Source organism: Halyomorpha halys, unplaced genomic scaffold (genome assembly GCF_000696795.3).
Source record: "Halyomorpha halys isolate HHAL.00 unplaced genomic scaffold, Hhal_1.1 Scaffold415.1, whole genome shotgun sequence".
Lineage (NCBI taxonomy): Eukaryota > Metazoa > Arthropoda > Insecta > Hemiptera > Pentatomidae > Halyomorpha > Halyomorpha halys.
In genome coordinates this window covers 119100-145691 of record NW_027106189.1, presented here as the reverse complement: position 1 = coordinate 145691, position 26592 = coordinate 119100, and the positions used below count along the sequence as shown (strand labels likewise).

General features: G+C 30.5%; 1 protein-coding gene across 8 annotated transcripts in view; it reads left to right on the top strand.

Annotated features, from left to right (window-relative positions):
- The window catches only part of LOC106682458 (uncharacterized), a 291824-nt gene that overhangs the window by 227055 nt on the left and 38177 nt on the right, over nucleotides 1-26592 (top strand). For 3 of the 8 annotated variants that reach the window (XM_067053721.1, XM_067053718.1, XM_067053723.1), the window contains one exon: nucleotides 7657-7706. The exons of the other annotated variants lie outside the window; for them this stretch is intronic. The gene's annotated coding sequence lies outside the window, so the exon portion shown is untranslated. The remainder of the gene's footprint in view (nucleotides 1-7656; nucleotides 7707-26592) is intronic. 8 annotated transcript variants of the gene reach the window in all.

Sequence of the window (26592 nt, the reverse complement as noted above, 5' to 3'; positions counted from 1 at the left end):
AAGGCCCACCAGGCCGATCTGGTATAAAAATAAAATAAAATAATCAGATAAAAAAAAATTTATTTTTTAACTTAAATCAAGTTATTATGATTTTTTTACGTAAAAGATTATTTAACTTAAATTGACCAAATAAACAACAAAATGAAATTCGCTGTAGTGGAGTCAGTGGATGCTTTAGTTATTAGAAAAATAATTAGATTAAATTTGATGTTCTTAACTAATATTTTACCCAATTTTTTCTGGAGGGATTTTTTTAAAATATTTAAAGTATCCTTTGTTATTCCTAGGATCTAGGAATCATTTGATTATGAATTTACAAGTTATATAATTATAAATGGTTTTATAGGGCAAGTGTTATTTAACTATTTCTGAAAGACATTCTTTCATCTCGTGAAAAATTGTGCAGTCCCAGAAGGGTTAATTAAAAATAAATTAAAATTGAAAATGGACATTGCTGGTTTCGAAATTTTATGCCTTATTAATTTCATATTAGGTGAATTTAACTAGAAATAAAAAAGATAGGAAAAGGTTATAATGGACTAAGGATAGGATGTGGATGGGAACACCACTAGGATGTGGATGAGAACACCACTTCATTCCAACTGACAGTCAGAACGGAATTAAATCTTTATCAATAGAATTTATTTTATTCAAGAACGATTATTGAATTTTAATCCGATTGACGAGGTGTGGAACGTAAGAAATTACCCACATTTAGAAATTCGCTGTAGTAAATAGAAAAATACTTTAGAAAGTACCTTAAGGTTCATATATGAAACATCATCGATATTTGATTGATTTTTACCTCATAAACGTAGACATTATTTTTACTTTTGTAATCTTTTAAGCGCATTATTCAGTTACTGTACCATCTTGTTACAATCCATTGCTACATTACTTTTTGCGTGGCGAACCGTTGATTAAAAGCTATTCGAAATTTATACTACCGGTAATTTGACACCTGTTGCCGGTTGGAAATGACCACTATATTTCACGAACCTGGAGGATCACCGGTTGAATAGATAATGGAGGAGGCTTGGGTAGTCTCGTGAGTTGGGCCGCTCAAAAGATCGAACTGGGACCATCCATCACCCAGCCCTAGGACCGTTATACCCTTCGACTTTTATTTCAATCACCTCTTTCTCTGCTCCATAGCCACAGATGATACTTAGTATTAGGACCGTCCGTAGCTCAGGTAGTTAAGGCGCAGGTCTTAGCAATCTGAGAACTGCGGGCTGCGCCGGTTCGAATTCGGCCTGGGGTGGTTGACTTTTTTCATTAAGTGGTGGTTCCACAAAATTAAAAACATGACCCCCCTCCTCGCCATATATTAATATTTACTATATAGTTACTTCCAACTTTAGTATACTTACATTCTAATTACTTTATTATTATTAATGTTTCTATTACATAATTTACACACCTGTGTACCCCTATTTATTATGTATATTTTCTTTTCTTCATCGTATTATATGTTATTATATTATTATCATTTAATGGCTGTCTATTTTTAATATTTCCTTAAATTTTCTATACTGTTTACCTTAAAATTATTTTCAAATGTAACGTACTTAACTGTATAACGTACTTAACTGTCAATCCCCACTCCTCTCTATATATCCTGTCAAACAGTTCACTTTTGCTCTGACTTCTAGTCAGTAAGGTGCGTTGATTTTATTCTTATCCCCTTTTTCCATCTTTTAGTTTGTACTTTAATTTATATTTCTTCTTTTTATATGTTATTATTTCCGTTTATATTAATTGTATATAACCTTTAGTATTCTTATTTAGTTTTTGCGTTTCATTGTACATCTTTTTAATTTTTCATTTACTTTTCTCATTCATGTTCACTTCATTTAAGTGTTTGTATCTTTTAGTATTTGTATATTTTCAAAATCTTATATTAAAAATTAAAATTAAAAATCTTGTATATTTTATATTTATTGGTCCTGATGAAGCCATGCAACGTGGGTCGAGACGTTGGCTTAATATAAATAGTTTAATTACTATTTGAGTGTTTTTTTTTTACTAAACTCGGACCATTTTCCTTTACTAAAAATATAGTTTTATCGTCCTATATACTACAGCAACAATCACATTCAGCTCGAGATAGATTATTTAGCACCTCTATCATCTACAAATTAGTTAACTTTTTATTTAGGTAGGTGTAGTTGAAAATACATTTAAAATAATTTCTAACCAACATATGATGAATAGACTTTTCGAACTAGACACTGAACGTATGACATTGAAACGACAAATGCAATTCTTTGCAGAAGTTGCAAGTTACTGCATCGTTTTTTTTTTTGTTTTTTTTTACAATGTAGTGCTATGATAAATACTTTTTGTAATTTTTAAAGAAAGGTCATTGAAACAAGTAGGAATCAATAAGGAAGTTTTTTTATCAATAAATGACATTAGAAAATGTATTATATTTTATTACACTAACCTTGAGTTGTGTTATCCATAATAATGAAACTAATAAGAGGTATCTGACGTCAATGCTGCACTATAAAATTATTTGAAGGAATTAACTGGTAATAAAGGAAATAAAGAAATAATGATGGATCTCAGGATTAAAAGGTAAGCCCAGTTACCGTGTTGGTTGACCATGTTAAGCCATAAACATAGCATACATAGAAGCTGTGCAGGTTCAAATCCGGTCAGGGTGGGTTGACTTTCATTTCGTGGCAGATCCTCGGAATAAATCATGACCTTCCCACTCAGAATAGGTTGGTAGGTTGGATAATCCGTCTTTCCTTCCCTGGGTTAGGGATACAAATTTAACCCAAGACGTTAAACCCAAAATAAAAATAATTAATCCTATAAACAAATCTTCATGGCAAAAAATGTCAGAGTCGTATTAAGTTACATGAAAGCAAACCTGAGTTTATTCATGATCAATATTTGAATTTGAATTATTCCCATTTTTTCGTTCCAAGTTTCATGGTCATAGAACTATCTCGTGTATCGCTCCCCATGTTTATAACTTTACCATAAATCATAGATTAGTTCTATCGATTGTCAATTATTCCCTACAAAGGATACCAATGTCAACAATTTTTGGTAGTTAATAATTTTTGACCCTTCTATAATTTAAAAAGATAAATAGTTTATTCCAAAGTCATATGCGTCATTCCCTTAAGACACTGAAATCTTTTAAATCCTAATTTCCCTCAGAGAACATACTCATATATAGATTTCTATCACTTATTTGAAATTTTCTTCTTATATGTGAAGTAAGTAATGTTTGGTTTTATCCGGTTCATTACTTTAATTAGCTTAGTGTTCAATTTAAAAAACGTTAAAATCGATTTTTATGACACTATTCTCCTGATGGGTTATACTCCTTCCTAGAAAATCTCAAAACTAATATTTTTTTTTTCAATTTCACTTGGACACTAATTGTAAGTTGATTATAATTAAGATATTTTCAAGTGCAAGTGCAGGTACTCAGGGACTGTAGGTATGAACATTAACGAAATCCTTCTCACCTCAAGGTGCTAAAATTACAAGATAAAAGAGTAGTATAGCTTCCTTTCTGTTTTATGATTTCACTTTTCACATACCTATAAATGGAATATATAGCAAGGGGGGAAAGTATTGGGATCGTGTAAAATTTCTAATTCGAGTTTTGGACGGAAACACACCCTTTGAAGTATTCCAGAAATTCACCTTGGCACAATTACAGATATATCTCTTACTCACAGAGTTACAAGACCTATGTAGCATCGGTTGGAATAAGTTTTAATTGTCTGGACCAATAAATTATTGGCTTCTGCTTCCTCATCACCAAAGATATGCAAGAAATAAAATAAAATCTGGTGTAGTGTGCGCATCACAACTTTCTATTACGACCTCAAGATAAAATTAATTTTTATAAGTGAAAGTAAAATGTGACTATTGTGATAAGTACCATGGAAAAACTTCAATTATCAAATTCATATTTGATAATTATGAAATGTTTAATTTAAAAAAAAAAATTAAAGATACTTTTTATATTTTTCTGAAAATTCGTATTTAATAGTTTTTAATCGTGAAGGACGATTATAAACATTTTTCGTACCTATAGTATTTTTTTTTTTATATAATCGAACTTTATTTATTGATATTACAATCTGCCACACCGTTGTGGCCAATAGGTAATAGTGATGAATGATCACATTCTTACTAAAATAAAATAAAATAAAGTACATTCAAATAAATAAAATCTATCTTAAAACATATAGACAAACAGGATAAAGAAAATGTGCTAAAAACTATGTGCATGAAAAAATAAATAAATAAAATAATGATGAAAATAAAAGAATCTCTAGTCACATTTATACTCCTATACACAATATTTACTGTAAACCAGTTTAAGTACCTGGGAAGCCTGGTTACAGATGATAACAAAGTAAAGAGCGAAATAGAGGCCAGGATAGCAGCAGGAAATAAATGTTATTTCTCACTGCAGAAAATACTGAATTTTAGAGTTCTCTTTAAAGGGATGAGAGTGGTCATTTACAAAACCATCGTAAGGCCAGTAGTGATCTATGGGGGAGAAACATGACCCTTGACAAGAAAAGCAGAACAGATGCTCAACTCCTGGGAGAGAAAGGTATTGAGAAGGATATGGGGAGGAGTCTCGGAGAATGGAGTCTGGAGAAATAGGAGGAATGAGGAACTGATAAATTTGTACGGGGAACGGCCCACGATGCTGGGGCGTTAATAAAAAGTGCAAGATTAAGATGGTTAGGACACGTTGAGAGGATGCCCGATGAAAGGATTCCCCAAAAGATGGTTTATAGCAAACCAGATGAAAAACGGAAAAGAGGACGTCCCAGGATAAGATGGCTAGACGATGTGGAGGAGGATTTGAAGCTCTTGAAGGTTGGCAGATGGAAGGAGGAAACATCGTAAAAAAAATAGGATTAATAATGGCTTATTATAGTCTGTAAACCACAAAAGTTCACTAATCCCACTTTGAATTTATGTAAAAATAAAAACAGACATTTCATAGGAAATGACCCAATATATCCACTTTTTAAAAGTATACTTTTTTTTTACTGATCAATATTTTACACCAAAAATGTATAGTTTATTTCAATTTTTTTGTTTGTTCAATTTCTTTAAATTGGTGCTACAAAATTGCATTTACATAAGATAATCCCATTATAATTTTTGAATTAAAACTTTCCAAAAGTTGATATATTGCGGTTTGATAGAAAATCTCCCCAAATTTATTAACATGTATATAAATGATGTATTGATTATTTAATAATTTTTTTAAAATTATTAAAGTATAATTATAACTATTATCGTTTTTTTCTTTTGGCATCTTTAATAGTTAAATTGGCTCTTATGCCTACTCAGCATCATGCAATGATGTTTGTAGGTTAGGTGTTGCTTAGTTGTCGACAGTGGACTGACGGCCGGAAATTAAACAATTTGCAGAAATTAATGGACTGCGTTGTAGCTACGTATATCGTGGATATATGTTGTATTATGAATGTAATGATATGTATGCTTTTCTCAAAACATAATTTATCTTAGCAGCCCCCGATCTCTTTTACGATTTAGCACTCAGAGTGTTTCAAGTATTACTGATATGAGGACAAGTACATATGTTTAACACGTTATCCGATGCATACTGCTTGTTTAATTTTTTTTTAATATTTATTTATTTTTATTTACAACTGTACATTATAATACATTTAGTAAATCTGATCTAAGTTAAATTGGAGTGTTACAGGCGTGTAGAGAAACTACCCATTGGCAGCACTCTAATGACATTTTACATTAGCTTGTCTCGTGGCCATCTTCTTTTCAGGCGTCTCGGAGGATTGTTAGGAATGGAAGAGAATGCAAGATTAGAAACTAGGGGGTTTCAGTGGTTAGAGAGTTTATAATAGAAGGAGTGATATCTGGTTCGGGCTAGCTCGGTTACATAGGGAACATTAAGGTCTTTATGTATGATTTTATTTGTGACAAAGTAAGGAGCATTGAGGATTTTACGAAGGATTTTGGATTGTAAGGATTGAATACGAGAGGAATTCGAAGGTTTAGTTGACCCCCAAAGCTCAACTTCATATGTCCAGATTGGCCTGTAGTCTGTGGCCTTAGAAGGCTTTGGAAGTTTGGACCGTTTGTCTAGTAAGTGCTGTAATAGTCAGAATCTGCGTGCAGTTTCCTGTCTTTTCAGCCTGATGTGAGGATTTCAGGTTAGTCGTTTGTCAAGATGTAGTCCAAGATAACGAATCTGTTCTACAGGGGTAAGAGCCACATTATTAAAGTATACTGTCAAAAGGTTGTTACTAATTGTGTGCACACATGTGTCATCAGCATACGTGGTAAGGATAGTGTTAGTTGTTGGGATATCAGCCGTATGGGACCAAGGATACTACCTTGAGGAACACCAGCGGATTGAAAATAAAGGGATGAATAGGAACCATTGTGGTTTATATATATAAATTAGTGTTGTTATTATACAAAAATGATTTTTCTAAGGGCTTAGAAAACAAAAAAAAATGGCAAAAATTAACTATGAATAAAGCGATCAGACAAATTAGTACTTCAGAATTTATTTACAATACAAAAATCTAAAATGATAGATAAGAACCAAAAGTTGTTTTTAGGAGTAGTCACAAATATATTTTGCTTAATATCACACCAATTGCACTCTGATGTCATCCGCGGTGTAATTCCGAGATGAAATGACATATTTTTTAACACCTATCATTTCTGACCTACGGGTGGGGGAGAGGGTTGTGTACAGATAACCAACCTACTCTAACCAGACTGAAGGGTGTCAAGGGACCTACACGAAATAAAATTCAATTTCCTGAGGCTGGATTCAAACCGGGCGCCGCTGCAGTTGCAAGTTTTTAAAATGCCTTAAGTCCCTCGGCCACGAACGACTACCAAATGTCTATATCTGCAATCTTAACCCAAACTGGCCCAAGAATGATGTATTTACTTTAAATAATATTACTAATATTTCTCTTACCTCCATAAACTTGACTTGTTGATTTAATTATAAAATTCGGTGAAATAAAATAAAAGGCTATTTCTAACGCCTTTGTGCTGTTTAAAGCTGAATATCTGATTTATCTTTCTTCTACTACCCATATTTCTCTTCTTATACCCTGTTTAAGATTATAAAAAGCCACGAAAAACACTAACATTCACAATATTACTAAGTTTTTCAGTATTCTAACTAAATTTTAGTATATTACAAATAATATACTGGGAGAAATTCCAGAATTATTTAAAGATATTTCCCATTCTTCCTTTTTTTTTTTATTATATACAATTATAATTTTATACTATTATTTATATAATAGTATTATAAGTTTAAATTGTATGTAAAACCTTAGTATTTGATAACAAAGAACAATAAGAGAAAATGATTCAAAGATAATAACAAGAACTGTAGAAGTAAAAATATATCTATATCATGTTTAGAATGAATTTATGAGTAAGCTTTTGTCTGCATTGCCTTTAAATAAACATTGTTTCTCGCTGCCTCGATATGTGAGAAGGAAAAGTAATAATAATGCATTATTACTATTTTATTTTACTCTTTGCATGAACATATTATGAATAGTATCAAAAACTCCTTAGTACTCTTGTTTTTTAACTACTAAATCAAGGACTCTTGCATCTATATTTCAGGATGCCAACTACTAAGTGCAAATGGTGCTTGACTATTTCAGCTACTCTAAGTAAGTAATCAATAACGCTCTATCTTTATTCTGAAGAAAATCTAATTTTATAAAACATTTTTTCTATGGAAAGAATATATAATTATGTAAAATATATATTAACCTCTTCATAGAAAACGCTATAAAGAGGTTATTATATATTCTGCTTTAAGCTACATTTTTACTCTTCGTCGTAGATCGTAGACCGTAGATATCCAAACGTAGCTTTTTATAAAATAGAGCATTTCTATTTCAACACAAAATTTGTTCATTAGACTTTTAAATAAATTCTTAATTATGATTAAAATCTAATTCTTTGATATAGTGTCAACTGTTTAAACGAATGACAGATAAGAGTTTTTTTCATTACAGACTTAACCTATAATCTAGGACTTGTGCAAAGTCTAGTGCACTTTTGACTATTTTTACGATCAGAAAGACGTATTACATCGGAGAAAATAGTTTCAAATGAAAGTCAACGGTTAGATCTGTGTCAAATTACTTTTTTTTCCTAACGCCTATAGAAAATGAGGATTAATTACACAATAAAAAAATACATTATTCATTATAATTGTTTAGCTGAGGCTTTTCTTTTTACTATTCTAGCATCATTCTAAGGAATATCTGACGTTATACAATAGCAATAATTAGGTTCATTCCTGAGTTGTGTGAGGTGTTGGGGTATACCTCGTCTTTCACTAAAACTAAAAACTTAACACTACATATGAGTATCTTTTCACTGGCTGTTTTCATCAGGTACAGATCGAGAAGCTGATGTATTTCTGGAGGCTTCTTCTTCTTCTCCCACAATGTAGTTCGAACCATCTTCCGCAGCATGCTATCCTGGAATGCCTGAAGGTGGCGCGCGTGCCGTCGGAGAGGTACGGAAGAGTGGCGCCCCGTAGGGAGTGCTGGTGTAGTGGGGAGTGGTTCAGTCTGTAAGACCACCTTCTTACTGTTCTGTTTTTCTGGTAGAGGTAGGTGGAAAATTTGTGATGGCGGTCCAGTTTCACACCCAGATAAACTATGGAGTTGGAAGGGGAGATGATGGTATCTTCCAGTTTGAGTGATTCCGGGAGAGTCGATCGCTTATGTTGTTGATGAGTGAACACGACACAATATGTCTTTGGTAGGTTCGTAAGTCAAATTACTTCAGGAAATACGTAGCTATAAACCATTATCAACAATAACATTTATTAAATAAATATCACTATCTAAACATGTTCACCATTGAGAATTAATAATGCATCTAAATTTTATTAAAACTAAATTTATTTAATTTGTATTGTCTAAATTCAGATACCAAGTACAGCCGTATACAAGCCACAGAGATGGAATTCCTAATGAAAACAACGGGTAAGACTAGATTTAACCGAATAAGAAATGAACTGCTTATGGAAAATATTATTGTTCAGTTGTTTTAACACCTTACCTCCCTCGGTCACAAACGAACTTCATATCGGAGCTAGCAAGAAACATAGGACTCACTGTGGAGGAGTCAAGAATTTGGCCTCGGATAGAGAAGTGTTTAAGAAATGTGCAACGGCTGTCCCGACATAAATATTTAAAAATATAATATAATATAATAAAAATTTAGAAAATGGTAATAAAGGATTTTGCAATTAGATATTTAAGATTATTGGTTCATAAATCTACCATTTATACACCGATTTTTTTTTTTACCAACAATTCCACCTCTAAAATATTGGTTTAGGTTATTGAAAAAATTGCACAAACTGAACTAGGCATTGCAAATATTGTAGTTCTATAGCTGTGATAGTGCTTAGAAATTCCCTAAATACTTCCAGATCGATACTTAAATTTATGACTGTATATAATCTTTATTATAACACCCCGTTATCTATAGCGTAATAACACTCTTTATTTTACTGTGCTATACTTCTTTATCTCTTTTTAATGGTTTCTTCTCTTCTATTCTTTTCCATTCCCCGATTTTTTATTTACTTGAGTTTATCAGAGTATGAAAAAATGATAAAAACATCTATAATGAAACTATAATAATAATTATATATCTATAAGACGTAATATATGTTTATAATGTTGTGTTATTTTTAAACTGTACAAAAAAAAACATTTAATTATAAAAATTACTTTTTTTTTAGAACACGGAGATCTAATTTACTTTTTCAGACTCCATAGAATTTAGTTTTTGTTAGTAATGCGAGAATTTTTCTTAGACGTGAAATAAAATACCTTCTTAAAAAAATGGTAGTATATATATATATATATATTTTTTTTTTATTCCGGTTTCATGAACTTAACAAATTGAAAAGCGGCTATTATAACTTTGACTTTGAAATCTCACTTTTCAGAGAAAAGCTTAATACGAACTTAGTCTAACCTATCTAGTTATTTAGCCATTGATTGAGGTTAATGACGAAACGGTGTTTCTATCGCCAGAACTGTGAATACCTGCAAAGTAAAGGCTGGCCAAATTGAAACAGCATGCCCCCCCCCCTGATGTACTGCTTGCTTCAAAAGGCAATTGGCATACAGGGAATGAGCCCTTTGATTCCTTTATTGCTTGTTCCTCATTCAAGGCCTCTTCAAAGCTCTGAGGCAAATTACAGGGATAGAACTGTTTGATAATCGTCCCTAGTTGCCCGTGAGATCCGTCTTAGGAAAAGGGCAAACCGTGATGCTACGATATAATTGTATTCAACTTTTTTTTAAACTGTATCTTCAATCCGAGTGATCCATTAACATGACAATGCATATTCATAATTATGAGAGATAGTTGACCATGGATGACTTATACGAGGAGAAGATGGTTGGGGGGTGCGGTCAAAATAAAACACAATTAAGTTGAAGTAACTTATTTAATTGTGCCAACGTTTCGGCCAGAATTTCTAGCCTTCGTCAGGGCTAAGAACAGAACAAGATAACAACCAATGAATACAGAAAAGAAAAAAGAAAATATAAACAGAATGACATAAAGTAAATAATTTGTACAGAATGGAATTAATAAAATAAAATGATGAGAGTAGTGGAAAATAAAATCTATACATAGGTAATTGAATAAGTGGGTAAAATAACATAATTAAGGAAATCAAATAAAAATGAAGTTATATAATGCAAAGAAATGTGTGTTTATATTAGTTTATTAATAATTTGAAAATAAAAATATGGAAAGAAAAATAAAATTGAGAGAAAAAGAATATATGTAACAAATGAAATATGTAACCATGATATTAGATAAAGAGGCAAAAAATAAGTAAAGTTTAACAAAAGAAATGAATAGGAAAAAAAATACAATGCATATTCGTGGCATAATGATCATTGTGTTGTTCATTAAATTAATGAATTCAAAATGGGACCTCTGTTTTATATACTGACACACACGTTAAGGATAAACATACAATCATACCTGACTATAATCTAAACTGATAATATTTTAGCACCTAGAATTCCTAGTATTTTCTCAATGCTGCCAGAGTAGGTCACCGATATCTCTCACCGATTTTGTTCCTCTGGTTCATACTTTTCATTAGATATATCACCTTCAGTGCTCTATCACCCATTTTATTTTTGTATACCCCTTCTTGGCCTTTTCAGGTGTACGAAGGGGAGGGAGAGGCTTATCCTATAGGTTGCCACGCTATTCTAACCAGAGTGATTAGTTTGAATTTCATTTCTAAGAGCCGTCACGAAATTAAAGTCAATCCGTCCAGGCCGAAATCGAACCGGTGCTGCTGCCGTTTCGAGGTTACTAAAGTGGCGCCCTAACAGCCTTAACCTCTCCCTGTCTGCCTCTAGATCTGCTCCATCTAGATATATACTTTAGTAGTATCTACTGCGTCAGATGTCTTGAATCCCTTTGCATGCCTTCTTCCACAGATTATACATATTTTCCCTCTTTTCTTCACAAGATATGTTTCGATTTCGTTCTCATCAAGTCTTTATACGGTTTTGTAAGGTGCCCCCGAATTACAATTTTTTTTATTTCATGAAGATAGTTTTAGTTTCTCGTTTATCGTTTATCGTTTCTCACTTTAACGAGGCTATGATTCCTAAATTTTCTTTTCTAAATTTCTAAAATCATCTTCCTGATGCCGGGAAATTTCATACTGACTTATTTTCATCTGTTCATAGTAAGATCTTTACAATAATATCTATTTATGCAGTTAATTTTCATTTAATATTTAAACTTCAGTAAAATATTTTTCTTAACTAATGTATTATGAGTTACCTCAATGCATAAGTTAGTATCTTAATAATAGATTTATAATTTCGGTTGTTTCCGTAGCACCTCTGTGTAGTTTAAGTAGTAAGGATTATAAATAAAGCATATTTATCTACTATTATTCTAAGATCAATTTAGATTTAATCTTTTTTTATTTTTCAATATGATGAGCTATACTCATACCTGCCTCTACCAATGACAAAGAGATTTATAATTAATTCATTATTTTAACAATCCAATGACTTAATTATTTGTTCACAGTTCTATTTCTTTTACCATCCCTGCAAAATTGTCATAGGTATTATAATTTTTTATCATTGAATTTAAATTTTTTTTAAAGTTCGTTCTCACCTAAACCCCAAAAGGCCATTAACGTTCTAGAATAGTTTAAACTCTCTTTTGGGTTAGAAGAGAAAATATGAAAAAAAGGATTAAAAAAATTAATAAAGTATAGAAAGAATAAACAAAAATAAAAGAGCTAAAGCGATAAAACAAAAAAAAGTCATACAATATTATTATATATTGTTTACTCGATTATTACTATATTTTATAAGATTTAAAAAAATCGTCTAAATCGATATATGTAAGTATGCTGTGTAGTTAGCAAACCAATAAAGCTGGGCAGCAGAACTTTTAAAAGTTTTTCTCTCTACCAGCAAACTTCAAGAATTCGAGCATTGTCAAGATTTGGATTTTTCAGTCAGTATTTCTTCCCGCTAATCCTAATTATTTTTTCGAACCATTGGTATGCTCTTTTAATGTTATTAACTGTTAGCTGTTGTCACAGTTTCCACATATCTAAGCATCTTAGAAGACAGCCATGCGTAAACTGTCAGTGGCCAATTCAGAGTAGGCTAAGTACGACTTCTTACCTCATCGACTGTCTGGAGCCAGCAATCCATTTTCTGTATTTAGTATTAAATTCTGCTAATTTTCCCCAGTCCACCAGAAGTAATTTCTGTCCCCGATGCACCCAGTCTTCTTATGTAACACCTTTTAATATAATTAGTCTGGAATTCCTCCTAATCCATGACTCCACAGTGATCTAGAACTCATAGTGAGATTGTGGCTTTATCTTCTATCTTTTACCATGGATTTCTTATATTTGGAAATTGTTAGGCCATAGGTTGTAAACTCACTCTGTAAGTACGACCTGACAGTTTTTTTTATTTTTTTTAACTTACTGCTAAGGATATAACTTTATAATTAATGTCGCTTCCCAAAAATAATTTGATCTAAACATTACATTAAGAGTGGGATCGGCATCCATTTATTATATTGTATATTTCTGGATGAATCTTTATCCTATACCAAATTTCAAAATTTATCAATAACTAAAATAGGACATATAGCATGTTAGTAACATAACTATGAAATGCATGGTTGATTTATTTATTGAATATTCGGTAGAGTTTAAAACTGATAGTCTAAATTTTCTTGTTCTTCTTTCTTCTTAAATTTTCTTGTTTACTGTCCCACTTTGTGAATATGTCAATTGTAATCTATTAACTTTGTGAATTCAGTGTAAATGGCCCTAGTGGTCGAAACACTTAAATGAATAAATACAATAAATAACAAATAGAAATATACTGAATGATAGTATGGTATGGCCTATAATAAAAGTTCTTGAGCAAATTTCTTATTTTTATCGGACACATATTGTAAATGATTACTTTCTTAATTAAATTTTTAATTGTTATATATTGTTATTGTTTATTGATATTACAACTTATATAAAAGTTGAAGGCTATATTATTTTATTTGGATGATTATCCTCTCTAGTTCTTAGAATTCTCGAATCCTGGTTCTCTATCGCAGGCTAGGTTATTTTTTTATCTTAATTTTATTTCTTATTTATTTTTATTTTTAATTTTATCTTTTTCCCAGTTCTATTTTATGTATTACTACTATTTTATTTTTATTTTCTCTCACCTCTCCTTGTTGTTTTTTTTTCGTAAATAATTTTCTATATATTATCTTCTGTAAAATTTTGTAATAACGAATATCCAATTCCAATACAACATTGTATACTTATAATATGCTTTCTGCATGGTGTATGTACATATTATTTAAATTAAACGCCTCTTCTGTAGGGCTTACTACAAAGAAATCATAAATCATCCACTCCATCCCAGTGCTACAATTTGCATACATTTTGAGACATAGTTCTGTGGCTACCGAGGTTATAGTTCTGATTTTTGCTTCGTAATTACTATTCATCCATTATTTCTCCAAATATACATCAAAGGATCTAGTTTATGCAGAGAATATTTTGATGGGCGTTGTCAACGAATTCGCTCATTTTGATAGGAGTATGTCAGATGATGTAACTAGACAATAATCTATAAATAGTATAGAAAAATAAAATAAGACATTCTGAGATGTGTGGATTGAACCCGGATACACCGAATGGTTCTAAGAAGCCACAGTTCTTTGATTTAAAAAAATTCAAATTCCAATAAAAATATCCAATTGTTAGAAAAAAATACAGAATATATTTAGGTATCTGTGCTAATACTGTTCTCAAATCACGTTTTACATCATGATAAACCCAGCTCCAATCGTTGGGTGATAAAATTTATCAACACAATAATGATTTTAAAAACAAGGAAAAATATTCCTTATAATAAAACAGCATTAATTAGTGCTGCATGCAACCAAAAACCGGCATATTTTTGAGTTTAAAAATATTTTACATAAAGAAAATGATACATTCAAAAGAAAAATGCTTGAGAGTAGGGTAATAAAGCCGATTCCAGCCAAACAGAGGCTAGTATTTGGTCACGTGGCCCCTGGTGGGAGATTTAAATTCAAATTTAGTTCGACATAACCTTATCACTCACGTGGTCAGTCACGTGATCATTAGGCCACACCCTCGTTTAAGTCACGTGCCACCAGGGGCTGAGTGTTCCGTCCGACCGCCATTTTGGTTTTATGCTGTTTGAGAGGCCTACGAGTTTGAAAGAGGCTGAGTGTGCCCGCCTGCCATTTTGCTTTTGATCGAATCAGCCAACCGGAGGCTATTATTTGGTCACGTGGCCCCTGGTGGGAGATTTAAATTCAAATTTAGTTCGGCATAACCTTAATCACTCATGTTTGAAAGACTTACGGGTTTGGCAAAGGCTGAGTGTGCTGACCGCCAATTTGTTTTTCTGCTGTTTGTGAGGCTTACGGGTTTGGAAGAAGCTGAGTGTACCCGACCGCCATCTTATTTATGACGGCCTCGCGTTCCTCTTATTTTAGTTAGCCGTCATTTTATTATGAGGGTCTCGCGATCCTATTCTTTTCGTTCGTTACCATTTTATTGCGAGTCTCGGCATAAACAAACTAGATAAATAGGTCTGTTGCTCGAAGTACGACTTTTTAATCTCTCTTATCTTTTAATAATTTCGACTTTGAACCTTAATTCCCTCTGTTTTTAATCTTTTAGTGTAAAAAATGTGAATAATTAGAACTGGTTAAACCTAAAATATATCCATTTACACATCAGAAAATATTAATTATACAGTGAATTTTAAAACATACACGAAAAAAAAGGTTACAAATATTGTTGTGATAAATTATAATAGAGAAGGTAGACTGTGATAAAAAGTTTTTAATTTTTAATATAATATGAAGAGTCGACAAATTAGATAATTAAACATAATCTAAGAATTGCTGATTAACAAAATTATATGATTCACTAATGTTTTAATGTCTCATAGGGTAATTTGTGGACTCAAAGTAATGACCTGGGCAGAATATCCTGCATAAAGTTGTTTTTTTAAATGATGTGATTTTGAAATTGTATTAATGTATGATAATTTATTAATAATATTGTTATTTGTTTAAAATTGTTAAAGATCATATGTATAATAAAAGCTGTTTGTGATAGATAGTCCTTGAGGATGGCTGAATTCGCCGAAACGTCGGACTTAAAAAGAAAGAAATATAATTTTGAGACTAAAATTGGATACAATTTATTTATTTAAACAATAATAACCAGTCTCGAGAAAGTGTTAGGATTATATATAAAATAATAGAATAATTATTATACATCTAAGAAAACACTAATTAGGGATCTGTGGAAGACTGGAAGAAAAATGATTAATGCAAAAATAAAGGAGTATACAATTGAGCATTAAAAGGGAGCATATAATTGATGGTGGGGAGGGGTCGAGTAGGAGCCGGTAATTCCCTTTTATATGCCCACTAAAAGCCACCCTTTTTCCAAGCTGTCTTTAATGGGCTTAAGGCCTGGAAAAATTTTGGCTGGTAAAAAGGGTGAAAAAAAATTTATAATAATAATGTTACAAACATAAGGCACAAATTAAAGTTTCCACTTAATCGCCTCTCCGCATTTCTGGTGTAATACTTCTTTGACCGTTAATTAAGTCATATAACACTCTTTTTTTTCTTTCTATATAATTCCCATTCTCTTATGAGAGTTCATGGAAGAAATGAAAAATATTATCTTAAAGTTATATCTTCTAATAGATTAGTTTATAATTAGATCTTGTGAATGAAAAGGTACTCCTCCCCCATCAAAAAACAATAACAATAACAATTGTCACTCCATCATCAGGCATCAACAACAGATTCTCAAATTTATTATTTTTTTTTTAATTTAAAATATTTACATACTCTCTAACCACTCAAACCCCCTAGTTTCTAATCTTGCATCCTCTACCATTCCTGACAATCCTCCGAGGCGCCTGAAAAAAAGATGGGCACGAGACCAGCTAATGTAAAATGTCATTAGAGTGCTACCAATGGGTAGTTTCTCTACACACCTGTAACACTCCAATTTAACTTAGATCAAATTTACTCAATGTATTATAATGCATTTACAGTTGTAAATAGCAATAAGTAAATATTTAAAAAAAAAAAAATTACCTGATTGAAACATCTTTTAAAATTAGATTTTGTTTTCTCTTATTGGTCTTATAATGCTAACATTAACATATTGTTATCACTAGTATAAAATTTAATTAAAAAAAAAACATCATATAAATAAGGAGATATAAAATGCCTTCCTAAAACAGTTGAGTTGAAAGTTGAGCAACTTAAGAGTAATTGTAAAAATATCAACACAACAGCACTAGCGCAGCACAGCATAAAGTATAAACATAATTTTGGTATTAAAAATCCTAACATTTTAGATACAGTAAATCACAAAAGAATTTTAAAAAATAGCAAAAGCAATATTTATCGCAAAAACGTAGGTAACGCTATTAATTTTAAGACAGATACCAACAATTTATGTATGCACTACATAAATACAGTAAATCATTTAGTAATTTAATGTTGTATAATAGTATTGGACAGTAGAATAAACTTAATGCATTATTGTGTTGTTGGAACAGAGGTAGGAGAGTATTGATTTAGTTTATAATCTCTTTGTTACCAATGATAAAGATACAACCTGGGTTCTAATATGTTTGTTTTTTAATTATTAAAATTTTATATTAGTGACGACAATATGTTAATGTTAGCTGCTACGGCGGGTTGGGAGGAAAAGGAAAAGGAACCTTTGCTAGCCCAACCGTGCATAGTGCTGAAAATAAAATAAATGAACTGCCGAATTTGTTAATATTATATTTTAAGTAATTGAACATAATAAACCGTTAAAAAAATTTACACAAACATATAAACAAGAAAAATAAATTTAAAAAAGGAACTTAACCAAACCTAAATCTATTAAAAAATTATATTGAAATTGAACAAAAGAGGAAATATAAAAGTCTTATATCACCTTATTATATCACTTATTAATACAATTTTGATCCTTTTTTTCTTCTCAACTTTTATTCTTTAAAATCCTCCAATGTTTCAGCCCTCAGGCCATTCTCAAGGATACAACCTACAAAAACTTTTTTGGTTTTATATAACAATTACATTATTTCCTTCAACTACACACTGATTTCTATGGCCATACCTTCAATATTGATGTCATCACTTTTTAAAAAACCCAAAATTGCAGGCTAATTGCCCTTGTCACATCTTTAAAATAAATTTATCATTAAAATAATATCATAATCACTTCATAAAATTTTATTTTTAAATAGATTTCTTACTTACATAACTTTTTTTTTAATAAATTAATATCTTAGATTTAAAACTTTTTTACAAACCACTTTCCCTTCTTTCATTTATATTTACAACTTAAAAACAGAACCTACCTTCAACAGGTTAGGACTCTGTTATCATCTTATCATATAACAATAACTTTTTTATAATTTTTTTACATTTTTAATTTTAATTTAATTAACATTCATTTTAAATTATTTTGCTTATATTTAAAATCCATAATTAATATATTTTTATTTTATGTGTATTTTTTTAACATACATATACCCCCCTCTCTATTATTTTTTTTTTTATTATTTTATCACATATTTATTCACCTATTCATACTTTTATTAGTGTATATTTATTTTATAAGGGAAAGTGGTTTGTAAAAAAGTTTTACATCTAGGATATCAATTTATTAAAAAAAAAGTTATGTAAGTAAGAAATCTATTTAAAAACAAAATTTTATGAAGTGATTATGATATTATTTTAATGATTAATTTATTTTAAAGATGTGACGAGGGCAATTAACCTGCAATTTTGGGTTTTTTAAAAAGCAATGACATCAATATTGAAGGTATGGCCAAAGAAATCAGTTTGTAATTGAAGGAAATAATGTAATTGTTATATAAAAACAAAAAAAAATTTGTATGTTGTATCCTTGAGAATGGCCTGAGGGCCGAAACGTTGGAGAATTTTAAAGAATAAAAGTTGAGAGAAAAAAAGGTTCAAAATTGTGTTAACTGAAAATAGGTTTATATCATATTAAGTCAGAAAAGATTCATGGTAGTGTCTATGTGTGTTGAAATTATAATAGTAGTTAGTTTCTTTGAAATTATGATAGTAGGTTTAAGGTTCAAATAATTTTTAATCAAAAACCGATGGCTGTAACAAATGCTTTGTACTGGCAAAAAATATCTGGGCCGGTAACTTCCTATAGCATTGATCTACTAAGTTGAAAGTGCGTATTGCATTGAAAATTTATAGTATTTTTGTGCTAGGTTTTGAATCCCGAACCCACAACCTGACAGGCCAAAGATTCCTACCTCTATGTGGTGACAGTGATGAAAAAATAAACAGATTTTAGTATCATAAAAATCAAGTCTAGAAAACGGAATATTTTCTCCATCTTCAGTGTGCTAAATTAATACAGTGCAAAATATAATACAGTCATGTTTTATATGTTCTATCAATTTATTTCTGAGATCACTTCTCAAACTCAATAATAAAAAAAGTTTAGCTTTTTAACCTATTTATTTTTTTTTAATTTTACATATTTGGACGTTTTTTGTATTTATTTAGACAGAAAACTGCGCGTCGATTTCGACTAATACAGCACTTACTAGACAAACTGTCTAAACTTATAATTCATTCAAAAAGACTGATCTACATGACTGTAATAAGGCAAATCTGGACGGAGTTGAGCTTTGGGGTTCCACAAAAACTTCAATTTCTCCTCGTATCCAATCCTTACAATCCAAAATCCTTCGTAAAATTCTCAATGCTTCTTACTTTGTCATAAATAAAATCATACATAAAGAGCTTAAAGTTCTATATGTAACCAATTTAGCCCGAAGCAGATATCATTCTTTGCATTATATATAAATTTACACCTCACATCAAAATTTAAAATAGTTGTTGTTGTTGTTGATTGCTGAAAATAAATAAAAATCAAAGAGGAGTTATAATTTATAAAGAAGGCAACGTGCTTTTAAAAATTCAAATACTAATGTAATTTTAGCTTCCTCATCAGCGATAGCTTCCGATAAATTTGGGGTCAGTCCTATCCTGTTTATAGTGAAACTGTTAAAGCCTCAGAAGAACCAGAAAGCTCCGTTGAGGAGGGAAATCCGAATATTTGTAAATTCGGTCATTAAGAAATCAGGAAGGAACATAATCAAATTAAAAATACGGTCTGCGAGATAGAGTCCGATGAAAAGCTGCACCTAACCCCCATTAGTCTAAAGGAGATTCTCCAGAAGAAAAACCAGCCGACTCCGATAGCGTATTTATACCTGGTAAACGAAAGTATATTTAAAATTGTTTTACAGGCTATTCTGCCCAAGTCATTAATTACAAGTCAAAATCACTCTTTGAAAAAGTCAATTAATAGAGAATCATATTGATTATTAATAAGCTTATGTCTAGTTTTCCTATTTTGTTTTAAAACTTTAATTTTAGATTATACTACACCATCAACTATTAGCTAAACAAACTATTTATAACCTTCCACACACTCAGATCTGGCTTGTTATTAATTCAATTGAAATTTCATTTTGGCCTCAATTTTTATTTATTCCTATTTATTTTATTATTGTAAATAGTGACAAAATGTTTTTCCATATTTTTCATAAATTTATTTTACTTAAAATCTCTGCATAATGTTGATTCTAATTCCTTGTATCTGTTTTAAAATTATAAATAAATTGATCATATAAGATATATAAATTGACTCAAGTATTTTTCTTTTGAGCATATTGTTTTCTTATGTAAAATTATGGTGTTATCAAAATCAAAAATAACTTTATTGGGATCCTTCTCCTTATTTCTTATATCATTTCTGTGTTGATATATTCTATCCCCCAACAATTGCTTTGTTTCACCAAGCAACAATACTTTTTATTTCAATTTTGTTCTTCAAACGTTGGACTTGTGATATAATAAAAAGTGTTGAGACTTAACAAGTATACCATTTGATTTATTTAATAAATAAATACCACTCTCAAAAAATTGAATAAATTATATATAAATTTAGACATAATTTTACAAACTTCTCAATGTTTCTGCATTCTTTTCATAAAATATATACTGTTTTCCATTAATTTTATTACTGTAAAAAAATAAATAAATAACAACTATCACTATTTTGTGTAATATATCCCTGATATTTTTAATATTAAAATGAAGCTTTATGTATGTTAATTTCAGCTTTTAATGTTTATGATCTATTTTGTATGAAATATGGAATTAATAATCTCTGTAGTTAAGTGCTGTATAAAGCATTTAATTGTGCTACCCTTGCCCGGCAACTTGGCTCCAAAAATGAAACGATTAACCGGCTTTTGTTCTCTATAATTGCATTTCCACTCGAGTGGTTGTGCACTACACATTTAATCGAAACAATCACAAATTGAATCCCTCCCCTTCAAAGAAAAATAATTATGTGGAAGTAAAACGCTTATAGGATTTCACCTTTTAATCTGGATTAATGGACAATCGTATTTAGTGATGAAAACACTTAGTATTTATTAAAGTCTATTTTAATAATCAATTTACAGCTTCGCTCTCAGTGAAGGCTTTCAAGCTTATCTTCCTACCTTTTTAACTTTTGCCAGATGATTTATTAATAATTAAATGATAAAAATATTGTTAAATATTTATTTTTATCTTTTTTTTTAGATATTTATATATGTTAATTTTTTTCCATAAAGCCATTTATTTTCCTCCATCTCACTTTTCGTCCAGCTTAATTCCTAGACTATAATTTCGAATGTTCTTATTTTTTTCGCTGCAATAAATAAAATAAGCGCACCCGTTTTTGACAGGAGGTGGGTTCTGTTTTTGTGGATTACAAACTTATTTTAGCATCTACTGGGTTTCTTCTTTTGTTTTTACCTAGTTCCTTATATCTTAAAATAAGCTATACAATACAATTAGTATATAAATTTCTGATGCTCTGCCTAGAATAATTTAAATTTTATCAGTAATGGGTTTGTCAATAACTGTATCACACAAAAAACTATTTTCCCAATTATTGACAACGCTGTAAATAATTGGAAATACCTATTAATTTTTGTTTTCTACGCTCTTTTAATCAGTTTTTGAAAATAAACGCAATTCTATTCAAATTTTTAATGATAATGAGTGTTTCCAGTATTTGACAAGAAGTGTCAATAACTGGAGAATGTGGTTGTCCATAATTGGAAGACGGATCTTCCACTTATTTTCAACCACTGTTCCAGTTATTGATGTCTACTTATTAGTTTAAACTACTAGATTATATCTGTAATCTTTAAGATTGTAAAGAGATCGGCTGTTAACAAACTATCTTCCACACCACATCCAACTAAGAAATAGAGGCTGAGAAATATACTTTGCCAGAAGAAATAAAATAAAAAAATTCTCAGTATAGACCATGCAAATACAATTTAAGGAGAAAAAGCTAAAAATAATGGAGAAGCAGATTAGAAAAAAGACAATACTGTTGTATTATGAAGCATGAAAAATTTTACTTAAAAATAAAAAAAAAAGCATGGAAATAAATTTAAAAAAGAAAAAATAATATATTCCAATGATATCATCCCAGCCAAAAAGAAGAACCAGAAAAAATAGAAAAAACAAAACAAAAGTCTTCGACTGAATAAGACCTCAAAGAAATGGTGCTGCATAATGGCGTTAACCAAATAAGGCATTTGGGATGTTTTGATTTCCCCTAATGTTGATTTATCAAATATTCACAATAAAAACGACGTATTCATCACTCAGTGCCGAACAGTATTTTCAGACGAAATGAAAAACTCATTGGTAAATTTGAGGAATTTCCGATTACTTCAGCATCCTGGAACAAGTCTATCAAACTGTGGAAGAAGTTGGTGATAAAAATATATTTTCAGAATTTTCTTGTGTCAATTTTCTTGCAAAAAGCTTCAAGAAAATTGAAAACAGTTTAAAATTGCATTGAAATAACTCTACAACAATTCAATTAAAACATGTCGATTTTAACAATCTTTTTATGCTGCGTTCAGAAAAAGAAACGTAAATCCAAGAAGATGTTTATTAAAATTCCATGACCAAAATTTTTCAAAAATGGACTCATATATTTTCCCGAAATCATATAGATAATGTTTAGTAGGAAACATCGAATCCAATAGTGGAAAATCGACTGTATCAAAAGATTAATTTATTTTAGTTGGAAGAATATAGTCCGGGTGGCGGTCAATAAAAATATCAAAATAGTAAAATAAAACTAATTATTGTTATGAATATTCATATTTAAAACTATTTATTGTTGAAAGAAGTTCTGCTGCCAAATGACCGCCACTCGGGCTATCTTCCTTCAATCTACTTCATACGATCAACTACGTTCTTCCAATACAGATTAATTTATTTTGTTCCTGTTTTCTTTTTTAACTTAATTTAATGATATTCTATCAAGGTTTATTTATTATTTATTTTTTTCAATACTTCCTTAACATTCTTAATTAGAATTACGTTATATTTTTCTTAATTAATTAAAATCCAACCATTCACACTATACCATCATATCTACGCATTCCGACTGTAACAGACCACATTCATATGACTTACAAACGGTTTCACAACACGCTACATGGACATTTCAATAAATTTATACGACAGATGGCAGCACATGACATTCCTGACCTAACTCGGTGTATGCTGAGGATTTAGTTGCGTGGCCTCCTAGTGTAATAAAATAATTTACTTAACGTTAGGAGGATGCACCACTGGGTGCTATCTCCCTCATGGCAACTCATCCCATGCCATTTTCTAATTGTAAAGTACATTTACAGTTGCAAATAAAAAAATATAAAGATAAATTTTTTTTTTTTTTAAATATTTATTTATTGCTATTTACAACTGTACAGTATAGTAATTTAATTACAGTATAAGTAATTTAGTAAATCTGATCTAAGTTGAATTGGAGTGTTACAGGCGTGTAGAGAAACTACCCATTGGTAGCACTCTAATGACATTTTACATTAGCTGGTCTCTTGGCCATCTTTTCAGGCGCCTTGGAGGAATGGAAGAGGATGCAAGATTAGAAACTAGGGGGTTTGAGTGATCAGAGTGTTTATAATGGAAGGAGTAATATCTGGTTCGGGCTAAATCGGTTACATAGGGAACATTAAGGTCTTTAGGTATGATTTTATTTGTGACAAAGTAAGGAGCATTGAGGATTTTACCAAGGGTTTTAGATTGTAAGGATTGAATACGAGAGGAATTCGAAGGTTTAGTGGAGCCCCAAAGCTCAACTCTATATGTCCAGATTGGGCTTATTACAGTCATGTAGATCAGTCTTTTGTAATGTGTTGGAAGTTTAGACCGTTTGTCTAGTAAGTGCTGTAATAGTCGAAATCGACGTGCAGTTTCCTGTCTTTTCAGTCTGGTGTGAGGATTCCAGGTTAATCGCTTGTCCAAATGTAAAAAAAAAAAAAAAATCCATTCTTTAGCAATTTATATTACTTTACTATTTTATCGTTAATTTGTTAACTATATTTAACAATATATATATTTAACTTATATTCTATTACATACATTATATATAAATTTTTAATAAATTCAACTTTTAATTATTTTATATATTATAAATTGATATTTCACAAAAAGATATAATGTATATTTCTATTATTGTACATGTATCAATTAACAATCTGATTTAACAAATATTGTCTTATTTTATTGCAAAAACCAATGTTACTTAAAAGTCTCAACATGTAGTAACTTTTATGTTTTAAGTATATTGAGGAACGTTTCTAGTCTAGGGTTAAGAACCGTGCAAATAATCATTTCTTGATATCGCTGATCTGGTCGTATCAAATTATCTATAAATATCTCACGAGCCCATAATTTCAATAAGGTCCACTTTTACTCATGATAAGTTGTGAATTATTAATGATAGGAGCTTTCAGAATATTGCTTGGCCCTTAAGCCCCTCCTGGAGAAGTTATATTGGGCCAAGTTCTTTTACCTGGGCTGAATATTTTACCGTGTCATTTCACATGGTAAGCCGGAGATCTTGGGAATCAATATTTGCTTTTGAGTGGTCTAAGATTTGTCACTATACCAAAAATTAACCAAACGGTTAAAGATTGTTGCACTTCAATCCACGTTGTTTTAACCCTTCCCTTCTAGTCACTACAAAGCACGAAGATTATTCAGATCTAGTAACATCCCTCTTTTTATTCCACATTGACTTAGTACAAGAGCCAAAGGGGAGAATAAAACCAGTCATTTCACTCTAATGTTCTATTAATTTAGTGAAAACTACGCATAATTACTAATAAAAATTGACGAGTCTGCCAAGTATCGTTTAGGCGGATGTTTTGAAATGTTAAAAAAATATTTTTTTATTCGGAGCTGCATATCGTTAATACTTCGTGAATAAATTTTCATTTTGACCTTCAAATTTTCCATTTGAAAGCAAACTTCTAACTTCCTATGACATTTTCATGGGACTCGTCATAAGGGGAGCTTTGCCCTCCCCCTTCTAGATTTTTAGGACCCAAGGAAAAAAGAAACAAAGAAAAAAGTGAACTTATTTGATAGATGATTTCTTTCTAGAAATATGCTATAATGAGTAAGGTAACATTGTTCGCAGACATCTTTACAGATCACAAAATCACAACACCTTTGAAGATTGGATACACATCAATTCTTAAAATGTAAGATTCAATGAGTACAATTATTTGTCATATGCTTACCTCTAAAAGTAATAGTGACAACGAATAAAATAAAACATTTTTTAACATCCCATTATTCCTGTTATAACTTAAAGTTTACCATTTTAATAATCTCAGAATGTTTGTTGAAAATAAATTAAAGAAGGCAACCATTGTAAAATATAATGGTTAAATAACTATAATATTTTTGCCAGCAATCCCAGAAAGCTGATACTCTCATAGCGAACCTCTTCATCACCTCTAATATTTTTGTATTTATTGTATGTATTTATGTAAAATAATTAATTTTATGCTCGACTTTTAATAATTTATTGTGATTATAGCTAATGAAAATTTAAATAGTTATGAATTAATTTTTATTAAGCCATGAAATGATGGTGGTATTTCTTGGAATGCAGAATTATATATCTTTCTTTTAACCAATGTTTCAACCAATATAAAAAATATATGTATGTATGTGTGTGTGTGTGTGAGATGGGGTGTCTGCTCCCTCTAGGTGAAATCCTGCGCCCATAAACATTTTACTTTTAACCAAACTACAAACTGAGACCACAAACGTGATATGATGTAATCAGAATCAAGTTCTTTACTTTTTGGTTGAAAGTAAATTGTCACAGAAAGTTAGAAGTTTGCTTTCAGAGGGTAAATTTGAAAGTCAACTTGAAAATTAATTCATAAAATTCCTTACGTACGTATCATGTAAATATCTACATAGTTATTTTTTCCAAAATATAATCAATAAAAGATTATACAGCTACAGCAGTGTGATAATTTATGAAGTGGACCAGAAAGCAGCTTTGCCAGTTTAAACTATCCAATATTTTCACTTTAAATTTGTCAAAGTAAACGGAACAAAAAAATAAACTTAGGAAGACATTGCGATGTGCGTATGATGAATGACTTAATTTATGAAAGCATCTCTTGGTATGCCAGTTTTATATTGGACAAAGCGACTGTACTATCGTTTAAATACGAAGCACAATAGTCAAAGTGGTATGAAAAGAAGGATGTTACTAGAAATTAATTGATTATAATCAATAATTAGTTACTAATACCAATTACAATAATAATATTAGTTTGTACTTAATTAAGAAACAGGGCGTAGGTATAAATAATAATGTGAAATACTTTTTTTTTTTTGGCCTTAGATTGATATATTTAAGACAATGATAGGACATATAAAATATATTTGTCAATATGTCTACAACCCAGCAATTTCTATTTCATTTCA